The 12,506-nt window shown below is 37.3% G+C and overlaps 1 protein-coding gene across 2 annotated transcripts in view; it reads left to right on the top strand.

Moving 5' to 3' along the window:
* The window catches only part of IDE (insulin degrading enzyme), a 108,602-nt gene that overhangs the window by 17,574 nt on the left and 78,522 nt on the right, over nucleotides 1–12,506 (top strand). The window lies entirely within an intron of this gene.

Genomic DNA, 12,506 nt, shown 5'->3' on the forward strand with positions numbered 1-12,506 from the left:
TGGTCTCTAGAGCGCAGGCTCAGTAGTTGTGGCACACGGGCTTAGTTGCTCTGTGGTATGTGGGATCTTCCTGGACCAGGGATCGAACATGTGTCCCCTGCATTGGCAGGCAGATTCTTAACCATTGCGCTACCAGGAAAGCCCTGTTATTTCAATTTTAGTTTCTTCATTGCTATTATAGAGAAATACAGTTGATTTTTGTTTTCTGTATACATGATTATGTTTTCTGTGAAAACAACTATTTTTACTTCTTTCAAATTTGGACTCCTTTTATTTAATTTTCTTGCCTAATTAGCCTGGCTAGAACCTCCAAGTACAGTGTCTAATAGAAACAGCAAGAGTGGACATCCTCGTCTTGTTCTTGATCTGAGGGTGAGAACAGTCTCATTAATTATGTTGCCAGCCGTGGCTTTTTCATAGCAACCCTTTATCAGTTTGAGGAAGTTCCCTTCTATTCCTAGTTTTTTGACTTCATCATCATGAATAGGTATGAAGAGATGTATTTTAAAAACAGCCTCATACTTGGAATTGAAAAATTGCAAATATAGTAAAAAGAGTTTTTTCCTGAACCTTTTGACAGTAAGCTGCCAATTTGATGCCCTGCCACCCCCTAATTCTTTAGTGTGATTTGCTATGAACAAGGACATTCTCCTATATAACCATAACATGATCATTAAAATCACAAAATTAACATTGATTCATTACTACCATTTAAACCTCGGATCCCATTCAAATGTCACCAGTTGTCCAGTTTTATCCTTTACTGAAGGATATCTTAATGAAAGAATTCATTTCAGAATTAGTGTTGTCTTTAGTTGTTGTGTCTCTTTAGTCTCTTCAGAAGGGAACAGTTTCACAGCCAGAGCCTTTCATGACCTTGACTCTTTTAGAATTTACAGACCACTTACATTTATTTTTTATTTTTTAAAAATATTTATTTACTTATTTATTGGCTGCGTTGAGTCTTTGATGCTGCACACGGGCTTTCTCTAGTTGTGGTGAGTGGGTGCTACTCTTTGTTGCAGTGCGCGGACTTCTCAGTGTGGTGGCTTTTCTTGTGGAGCACAGGCTCTAGGCACACAGGCTTCAGTAGTTGTGGCACGTGGGCTCAGTAGTTGTGGCTCGTGGGCTCTAGAGTGCAGGTTCAGTAGTTGTGGCGCACGGGCTTAGTTGCTCCGTGGCATGTGGGATCTTCCCGGCCCAGGGATTGAACCCGTGTCCCCGACATGGGCAGGCGGATTCATAACCACCGGCATCACCAGGGAAGCCCCAGACCAGTTACTTTTAGAATGTCCCTAATTTGGGTTTTTCTGATTATTCCTCGTGATTGAATGCAGGTTACCCAGCTTTGGCAGAAATATCACAAAATCAATGTGGTGTATGTTTTCATTGCATCCTATCAGTTGACACTCAGTTTTGTCCTTTATTGGTTATATTTACCTTAATCACTTTAAGATAGTTCCTCCCAGACTTCTCCACTGTAAAGTTACTCTTCCCTTTGTTATAAATATCTTCAGGGGAGATACTTTAAAACTTTGTAAATATAATGTTCCTCATCTTATTTATTTATATCAGTATGGACTTATGTTGTCCTGTTTTATTTAAAGAGTTTCACTCTGTTGCTGTCATTATTTAATCTGATGCTCAAATTGTCCCACACAGGGGCGATGGGGGCCCTTTCAAGCTGGCTACTGTATCCACTTAACATCCATCTTTCTTTTAGTGTTTTCGTATTTTTTGACACGAGATATACCAGGTTCATCTTCTAATTTCACTGTCCCAGTCCTGGAATCAACCATTTCTCCAAGGAACCCTGGTTCCTTTTAGTGGAGAATAAAATTTAGAAACCAAGTTCTAGGTGCTAAATGTACTCACTTGCTGTTTGGGGAGGAAGAGGAGGAAGATGGCTGCTTCCAGGCCCTCTTACTAGACAGAGCCAGAAATATATGTATATATAAATAAATAGGTATTTGATATAGATGTAGATACATAGATATAGATAGATATTCTGTACACAGACACATGTTAACATCTACATTTATTTCCTATCTGCGTATATATATACACATATATATATATACATTTATGTATGTACAGAAAACCATGAGTCATACAAATAACCTCCAATTCCAATCAAAGACTACAAGGTTCATTTTAGCTTTTTTCCTTTCCATGTTTGTAATTCTTTGCCCTGATAGTGAGGACACTGGTTCTTGTTATTCTTAATAAATACACTTATTTAATCCATCCCCCCAGATATAACCAATGTCTCATCACTGCTGCTGCCCCCTTCCCTTTGAGGTGTTTCCTGGACACTGTCACCCTGTGTTGGGTGCCTGTGTTGGTTGCCCTTTTTATTCCGTGAGAGCTTTGATACCCCGCTTGAGCCTGTTTTCTCAAAAGTATGCATGCCTCCTTAACCCTGCTTGGGGGCCACCAAGAGCAGTTCTGCTCTTCCTCACCCCGCTCCGGAATGGAGGTATTTTGAAGTTTGCATTAGCCTTTATTTTAAATACTAAAAAGTTTGTAAATAGGGCCAAGTACAAGGCCCAACTTTGTATGTTGTCTGTAAAATTCAGGGAATAGAAAGTGACAGAAAAGGGTTTGGGTAACAATGTACTCAAAAACAATGCTATCTTGTCTTTTTCCTCGGAGTTTTCTGGTTGGTGGCTGTAAAACAGGTGCTATTTGAATAGAGAGTTGTAGGTACAGAGTGGGTGGTTGGGCTTAAATTTGTAACCGTTTGTATGGGAAAAGTATATAAGCACATTTTCTAGAAAGAGATACATTAAAAATGTGTTTATCTTTAGATGGGGGAATCTAGGTAATTGTATTGCTTTATACTTAAAAAAAACCTATATACAACTAGCATAGATAACTTTGTTTATTATATCAGTAATTATAAAATGAAATAAAAATAAAGCAAGTACTTTAAATGCCCAGTACTGAGAACTTTTGCTTGCTTTGGGATATACAGGAGAAGAAAAAGGAAAAATGTGTGTGCACATATTCTCAGGAAAACCTTTGATAAACATTTAGTTTAGTTTTGTTTTTTTCTACCTTTGGCCTTCTAGTAGAAGAAAATCCTGGCTCTTAACATCTTCTCTAATATAGTGTAGACATCCCAGTGCATTAACTTTTTTTTTTGGTGGGGACAGAGGGTCTGGATACAGATGTATTTTTAATTTTTAAAAAGATTTTTTATTTTGAGCTAATTTTAGATGTACAGAAAAGTTGCAGAAATAATACACTTCCCCTATACTTAATCATTGTATAATTATCAAGAAGAAGAAATTAATATCTTTACCTTTGTAGTTCATAAATATCTTGGAGGAAGTACTTTGGGACTGTGCAAATCCTTTTTTACCTTTTTAGCAGTAGATCTCTGCAACATTTATTATTGCACTTACTGGTGATTATTTCTCTCTTTATTAACTGAAATTCTGTGAGGGAGAACTGTTTTTCTCCTTCATTTGTTTGCTTATTTATTTATTTCAGTATGAACTCACAGATATTTATTTTATTCTATGGGTTAAAATTCATTGCTGCCATTATTTGCTGCATAAATTGTTCTAGATTCAGCCATTACGAACACCTTTGGGTTGGCTCCTGTGTGCTTTCAATAAGCTCCCATCTTTTTCAGAGAACTTCTTTACTTCTGGCACTATAAGATGTTTCAGACTCATTTTGTATTTTCTTTGCCTTAGCCCTGGAATCAACTACTTGATTCTTCTTATTGGCAAATGATATTTAGGGATCACAATCTGGGCATTAGATGTACTTACTGTCACTGAGGTGTCATTGCTTTTAGTGGATAGTCTAGTTGCCCCCCCACATAAACATATTTATGTTTCTAAATCTGTGTATGTATATTCCAGATCATGAGTTTGTATTGATATCTCTGATTCCAATTTAGTATTATAAAGCTCATTTTAGTCTTTTCTTTTTTCTTATTTATAATTTCTTCCTCTAACGGTGAGTACACTGGATTTCATTATCTACAACTTACTTACTTATTTAATCAGGTCTGATATACATATAAAGTACTTTCATAATTGCTAGACCATACTTCTGTAAAAAACAGTTTTGATAACTATATCATGACATTTACATACAGTTATATCTTTATTGTAGCCAGTCACAATACTATTTTCCAGTTAGTTTAGTTCCTTTCTTTCCCACCCTCCTCAGTATGATTATGTTCATTTCTAATAGTTAGTTTCTTTTGTTAGTATTTTTATTCTAATAGTATTTTATTCTATTTTGCACACTCAAATCTTGACTGATTTTAATGGGTTTTTTTGTTTGTTTTTATTGCAAAATATACACAAGATTTACCATTTTAATCATTTTTAAGTGTACAGGTCAGTGACACTAACTGTCACATCAGTGTAATTACATTGTGCAGCCGGCAACAGCATCCATCTCCCAGAACTTTCTCATTTTCCCAGACTGAAGCTCTGTATCCAGCAAACAGTAACTCCCATTCCCCATTCCCCTCAGTCCCTGGCAACTACCATTATACTTTCTGTCTCTGAATTTGACTACTCTAGATAGCAGATATAAGTGGAATCATACAGTCTTTATCCTTTTGTGACTAGTTTACTCCACTTAACATAATGTCTTCGGGATTCATCCATGTTGGGATTCTGTATTAACTTCTGAACTGTACTTGTCAGTCTTGGGAATTCTTGACAGTATTACTGCCACTGAGGGGCCCTGAGATGGTGAGCTGGGGACTCTGACTTCCTCTGCTTCTCTTGAACCAGAGTAGTTTAGTTTTATGAATTATACTTCTATAAGATTTCAGTAGAGGAAAGCGTATTTTCTTTTTAAAAAAAAAAATAGTTTGAGAATCACGTTATGAATAGTATTCAAGCCTCTACTTTAATACTCGGTGCTCAGGTGCTTCTGACACGACCTAGTCAGTGAAGACTATTCTAACTATTCATCAGTTACAGAAGCATCAGTAGCTCTCCTTACACCTTCCACTGTTAAACTTAGTTTTGCCTGCTGAGGCAACACAAAGTGGGTTTATTCTTTTACCTAATAGTCTTGAATATTTGAATGTTGCTTTTATGGATTGGTCATAGTATTGTGGAAGAGTCCCTTCTGATACAGATCCTTTTGGGACTGGATGAGAATGTAGATAATTATTTGTTGGCTTGCATTGCTATTGTGATTTTAGAGCCATAATACCTGGACTCTGCCATTCACCTCTGTGTGGCCTGGTAATCGTTACTGACCTGTTCAAGCCTTTTCCCTCATCAGCAAAATGGGGACAATAATAGTATCTACCTCACAAGTTTGTGGTGAGAATGAAATGAGGAAATGCATGTAATATGTATGTCTCCATCATATGGTGAAGTGTTTAGTAAATGTGGACTAATAACAGTAACAATGCCACCATTGCTGTGAAGAGGAGAAGAAAGTGTTATGTATTATTTTATATTTGAACGCAACAACAGGGGTGTAATTTCAAAGTTGTAGGCCACCACCTAGATAGGGCTTGACAGGTAAGTTTTTTTTAAAGTCTGTATCTAAATAGAATAGTATCCGTAGTTAAAAAAAGAAGTCAGAATGTAGGCTGTTACCTCCTAAACTACCTAAAATTCTTATCCTATTTGTAGAAAGAAACGAAATGAATCCTGAAATTGACAGCAACATTGGGCCAAACCACATTAGGTCAGCAATTGACTGAGAAAGTAGGTTCCGGCATTAGGCTGTGAGTTCTGTTCCATTGTCTGCTTAAAGCTTTTACCTCACGTCACAAACCGTTTAGAAAATTTTGTTTGGAAATTGCCCCAGTTGTGAGCCAACAAACTAATTTCTTAAGGGAACCAAGTTGTCAGCAACAACAGTGAATAGAAATGGAGTTCAGGTTTTTTCTTTGTTAATTAGCTTGTGTTGTGATGTTGCTGACGCAAATTAGCAACGGCAACAAAAAGTTCACTTTGGGCTTATAAATTTAGTACGCAGAGACTAGTACATTCAAGTCCATTAAGCCTTATGTTTTCATAGAGTCCTTCTGTACTGACCTGAAAAGTAACAAAAAGTAAAGACCACCTAATAGTCCACTATCCATAGATAGCCATATCTAACATTTTTGTGAGTATCCTTCCAGGGATTAAGCCTCTGTATAAAAGATAAGCTTTTTAACCTGATAGAGTGATTAAGAAGAGCATGATGCTTTTGGTGTCTAGAGACTTGAGTTTGAATCTTAAATAACTTTATGAGGTTTAATATCCCCATCTAGGAAGAATGGGAATACTAGGATCTACCTAAGTGGTTTGTTGAAGGTATAATCCCTGTAAAGAGTTGGTACTGTGTAAAATACTGACTGAGCATTCAGTAAACACCAGCGCCCTGGCTGTGCTCCTTCCTAAGGCAGATCCCTTGTGCGCTAGGTTGCTTATTAAAGGACAGGGTTTCTACAGACCTCTCTTTCTCATTCATTATAGTTTTCCCCCTCTCTTCATTTAAGCCTTTACTGGTTCAGATTTTTTAAAATAAGTGGGAGTTTAATAGATAACAGCTTTGTTTTGATGAGGCTATCTCCTGGTTTTATTTTAAGTGGATTAAATTGGTTGCAGTTATCCATTAGTTGTGGATGGTAAAGTCAGAAGTATAAACTAGGGTTTTTCATCCTTAGCACTGTTGACATTTTGGGCCTGATAATTTTATCCTGTGCATTGCAGGACGCTTAGCAGCATCCCTGGCCTCTACTCACTAGTTGCCAGTTGTACCCTTCAGTTGTGACAATTCAGTTGTTACACATTGCCAGATGTCCCCTTGGGGAGCAAGTGATTCTGTTGAGAACCACTGACTATAAACAGTGGCTTGCCTTATAGCGATTATAAAGGGATAATTATTTACCTGATTTTCTGTTAGTCTTATAAAGCACCATGCTATTACCTGGCTGTCCTGGAGGTGACAGTATACATCTGGAATTTGCATGAATATATGTTAAAAATGCAAGTAATAACGTAGTGGCTGCAGAGGTGCTCTATTTGCTTCTCATCACCCTAGGAACATAGTAGTGGTGATGATTATAAGGTTGCCATTTGTGGGTGCCTACTATGTACAAGACACTGCCTGGGTCAAGTTTATTTTATAGGAGAAAAGCTGTAAAGGCTGTTCAAGTCTGATACAACTTTAGGTACCTCTGTCAGTTTAGTGCACCCCTGTGATTACTTCATGGGACTCTTGATGGCAGTACCAGATGAGGCCCCAAAGCCCAGTTTGACCAAGAGTTCAATAGGGTCCAGGATCTGAGCAGCACAGGGGTCATTTGGTAAAGGTGAAGATTATAATTACTGCACACTGTCTGGAAGTGGTCATTGAGTCAATATTGGCATGGAGAATCATACTAAGGCAGAGTACAGGTCAAGCTTTCTGAACCAGCATTATATAAAGAGGGCAGAATTCCCATTCTGTCAGAACCAGGGTGTGCATCTCAGTGGAACTGAGCCCTCACGTGGAGATACACTGCTCTGCACACAATATGAGTGTTTGTGGTTTGCTTTCCTTGGAGAGCTGTCTTGAGAAAATTATTTACAGATTGATAACTCTTCCTAGCTGTGATTTGAATTAATCTTTAGAGACCACGATAGGGATCTTTGAGCTGCCCTTGCTGTTCTGAGGTCATGGAGAATCTATGAGGAAGATGACCCATGTGTAAAATTAATTCTGAGTTTGAAGAAATGTTCACTTTGTATAGTATTCTTTTTTTTGTTTGTTTAAAAATAAAGAAAAGAACTTAATTCAAATCCTGGGTTAGAAGTTGTTGTTTAGTGTAAATGTTGAAAATTACTGATGGGAGAATTTATTTATTCGAAGTTTAATCATTTTGCTTTTATTTGGATCACACTTATTGCTTGTCACTCTTAATTGGTTGCTGGGAGTGTCAAGTTTTATTTTTAAATCTTCACTGGGGTCTAAAGTAATTACTAAAAGCTAGCCTTCAAATCATACATAATGAGTAAAGACGTTAAAAGATTTAACATATTATTGACTCAGTTGACTCATGCTGTTCTAATTACATGGGTCCTAGTTGTTGTGGCCAAGAAGACAGCAACAGAAATAATTGTCTTAGGACACACCTGAGAAGGTTTAGATAATTATTATGTTAATTGGGCTATTATTTCTTATGAGCCTTCTTAGTTTAGCACCTGTATCCAAGTGGTCCTATTTCCAGGATGACTTTTGGTGGATGATCTTTGCAGCCTTGAGTAATTCATCTCCCTCCTCTTTTATTTTACTATGTGTTATGATATTTTCAAAAAACTCTATTTTAAAAAAACTTTTAATTGAAATATATCATAAATGTTCAGCTTGATGAATTTTCACAAACTGAACATACCTGTATACCCTGCACATGATCAGTATCTCAGAAGCCCCCCTCATGTTTTCTTCTCTTCACTAACCCCTATCCCCAAGGGTAACCACCATCCTGACATAAAGGCATAGCTTGATTTTACTTGTTCTTGCACTTTATTTAAATGGGAGAAAAGAATATTTACTCTTTAGCATCTAATGTCTTTCCCTCAGCCTTACGTTAGTGAGATTGATCCTTATTTTGTTCTTTGTTCTAGATTATTCATTTTCATTGTTGTATACTATTCCATTGTGTGAATATATCACAGTGTATTTATCTTTTCATTGTTGATGGACATTTGATATTTTCTAGTTTTGGCTATTATGAAAGTATTGCTGTGAACATATAAATGCATTTATTTGGGGGTATATAGCTAATACATGAATTGCTAGGTCATATTGTCACCTTTAGTATATACTGCCAGTTTTTGAAAATAGATGTGCCAATTTGCATCCCCATTGGCAGTGTATGAGAGTTTGGGTTGCCTTCTGACTTCTTTATCGCTGGTATTTTTTATTCTTTTCATTTTAGCCATTCTGGTTGGTATGTAATGGTATCTCAGACAGTTTCCTGTGGCAAAAATCAGCTGTGAATTTGGGGCATCTTGGAACTTTAATCTGTCAAACCAAGCTCATGCAGCCACCAGAGCCTCATTGGTTTCTCTTCCGGAGTAGAGTCCTAGAGTCCTTCTTCTTGGGTCAAGCATGGTCTTTAGTCTGCACCTGGTAGTGGCAGACATCTCCAGAGAAGAGAATAGGTGATGATCATCCTCTTACCTCAGAGGGCTCTCCTCTCTGGAATTCCAGTTTATCCAATCCTCATTGCTTCCACAACTTTCCAACATCTCTGAAAATGTGATTTTGTAATTTTTTGTGGCATTTTCTAGTTATTGAAGCTGAATCAGGTTGCCATGACCTATTATATCCTACCCAGAAATGGAAGTTGTCAGTAGATTCTTGGGATTTTCCATGTGCACAACCATGTTGCCTGTGAGTAATGTCGGTTTTTTTCCCCTCTTCCTTTCTCATCTTTTTTCTTTTTAATTTTTATTTTTTATTTCATTATCAGACTGGTCATAATTACCAGTACAGTGTTTAATAGAAGGGGTGATAGTGGCATCTTGTTTGTAGGGATGGAGAATGAATGCGTTATTTTATCATTGTATATGACAATTGCTATAGCTTTTGTAGATTTTTTAGATGAAGGAATTCTCTTCCTTCTATTTCTAGTTTGCTGATTTTTTTAAAAGATATGAATGGTTTTTGAATTTAAATAATTTTTCTACATCTACCAAGATGATTATATGATTTTCTTTTTTTCCCCTATTCCTATGGCTTAATGTATGCTTCTGAAAAACAAATCACCTATAATCTTACCATGTCTACTGTGAAACTATTTTCATATTCCCTTTCATCCATGAGACAATTCTATACAGAGAGACGACAGTCTCTCTTTAAACCTGCTGTACATTTAAGCCTATCATACATTTTCCTTTTTATTAGCAAAGTAGATAATATAGTTCTCAGCCCAGGGACTACTTTGGCAGATTGGAAGCATTCTTCCAGGCTCCTACACTACCTATCTCTGTTTTATATAGGGAGGAATGAGTGAAAAACTGAAAATTTTCCTTAGAGCATTATCTTGACCTGTTTTAATTTTTATTTCCTTGTTTTTATTATTTGGGATTGTAAGGGAGGAGAATGGGGTCAGGGAAGGGCTGAGGGGGTGGTAACTGGGAGCTGGGGAAGAAAGCCATATATCATTTTCTTAAGCATCACCTTCTGCTCCTCCCCTTCCCACGCTTCCTCTTTATAGTTCCAGCTTTGCCACAAATTGTGTGAATGCTCTTGGGAAAGTCACTTAATCACTGAGCTTTTGTTTTCCTCATCTGGGACTGAGGAGAATGGTCATGAACAGCTGCTGTGACCATGAGAATGGTCATGAACATGCCACTTAGGGAGAATGGAAAGATTCATTTAACAGTATATAAAGCATATGACACTTTTAAAATGCGAGTGGTTGTTAGGATTAGTTTTGTACAGAGGCATCTATTTCATATTTTCTAACAGCCTGAAAGCTACCTGCGGAAGAAGGATGCTTGTGAAACACCCTTGGTCCACAAACTACAACTGTAAGAAACCTGTAATTAACTGTGGCAAGAGGTATAAAATGGAAGTTTTGTTCACTTGCTTAAACCTTCATAAAGTCTCTCTAAATTGTTCATAGCTAAGCTTGTCACTTTTGGAATGAACAATCATTGTTATGTATGTATCAAAGCTAAAACAAAATTTGCAAAAGCACTTTTCTCTAAAATGATACTGCTGTAGGATTCCTTTAAATTACAACAACCCTTGTTCATTTAAGGATTTGTTTTTTCATTGTCAACTCCTTTCCAGAGGGCACAGAGTTAGAACAGCTGACATTCTGCTTGGAACAAAGGCAGAGCATCACATCGTAGGAAAGTAAGATTTAATTGACAGAATTTTAGTTTATACCCAACTTTATGATCTATCTGGCACATGAAGTGATACACACTGGTCCTGTAACTGAAGAGCCATGGGGTAGATGGTTCCCTGAGATGTTATTTTTTAGGTCAAGTAACATGAGTAGTATTGGGGAATATGTGGTCTTATAGTGAGACATCCGAGGGCTCGTACCACTGCTGCCTTGATATTCTGTCTTACTAACCTCTGTCAGGTACAGGGAAGAAAGGGTGTTTGTGGCATGGTTCTGTTTCCAGACATTTTCTCTCTGGGTACCTCCTCCACATTCAGGAGTGCCATAGGTAAACTTCACTTCCGCCTATGGTTTTGGGAGTGGGTGGATGGATTCCACAGAAGGGAGGTTTGATTTATAATTTGACTGTTAGCCCAATCATTTACCTGTTCAGGTTTATAGGTCATCCATTTAGAAATTAGAAATGGATCAGGTCTAACTTTAAATATGTTTGGGGCTGTGGGGGTGGGTAGAGAGCAAACAGCAAAGTAAACTTACTCAATCTTCTATTAAATTGGCTGTGAAACACTTAGAGACATGAGAAAAAAGACTGTAAAGAGTTATCTGAATAAAAGATTATTTGCATAAAAGTTTTTCTCTTGGTATAGGAATTTATAATTGATCTATTTGGGAATTTGTTTTTCCAAACCTGCAATTTAGTCTTAGATAACAATCTTTCAGTGGAAGTTCTGGTTATAGTTCTGTTAACATCAAGCTCTTGTTTTTCCACTGAATGCCTCACGTTTTTTCTTCACCACCATTCTTTGCTCAGGTATACCCTTCCTTTTATTTGGCATGCTTCTGCTCACCTACTCTTCTTCCCGTCTCTCCTCCTAGACAGAGTTAGATCCCCCTTTTATTACTCCCATAGTTTGCTGGGGATAACTTTGTCACCACACTTAAAAAATAATGTCTTATTTTCATCTATGTCATAAGTCTGGGTTCCTCCAGCGCAGGGGCTCTGGTGCATTCATCTTTGTAGCCAACATTCATCATGCGGTGTCTGGACCTTAACTGTTTGGATATTGGGGTGCTGAGGTGAACAAGGACTGGGAGTTGAGCTACGTCCTAATTGTAACTTTTTGCTGTATAATCTTGGATGAGTGATCTTCAGTTTTCTTATAAGTAAGATGAAGGGACTAGCTCACCTGGGGATCTTGTTAAAAAGGCAGATTCTGGCTCAGTAGGTCTCTGGTGGTTTCTGATATTTTGCATTTTTAACAAGCTTCCAAGAGCTAGTACTGCCAGTTCAAGAACTGCAAAGGACTAGATAACAGCTAATGGCTTTTCCAGCTTTTACCTTCTGTGATTTTAGTCATTGTTCTAAATCCTGAACAAAATTACAAGATTCACTGTAATTACTAAACATCTCTTCAGTTTATCAGAATGTGAAACGCTGAGAATTCTGTGCCTTGTTATGAAGTTGTATGATAATGTCCCTAAAATTGAAGGTAATTTTATTACTCCCAAGATTTTGACTTTGACAAGTTAAAAATACCAAATAGATGTCTGGAAAAGCATTTGAGTTAGCACTAGCTTGTCATCTAAAAGTCAATACTTGCTTGCTCGCTCTTTGGTGCATATTGGAGAACATTTGCAATAAATAAAATGCTAATGAGGGAGCTGAGATGGG

The sequence above is a fragment of the Hippopotamus amphibius genome, chromosome 5 (genome assembly GCF_030028045.1).
Source record: "Hippopotamus amphibius kiboko isolate mHipAmp2 chromosome 5, mHipAmp2.hap2, whole genome shotgun sequence".
Taxonomy (NCBI): Eukaryota; Metazoa; Chordata; class Mammalia; order Artiodactyla; family Hippopotamidae; genus Hippopotamus; species Hippopotamus amphibius.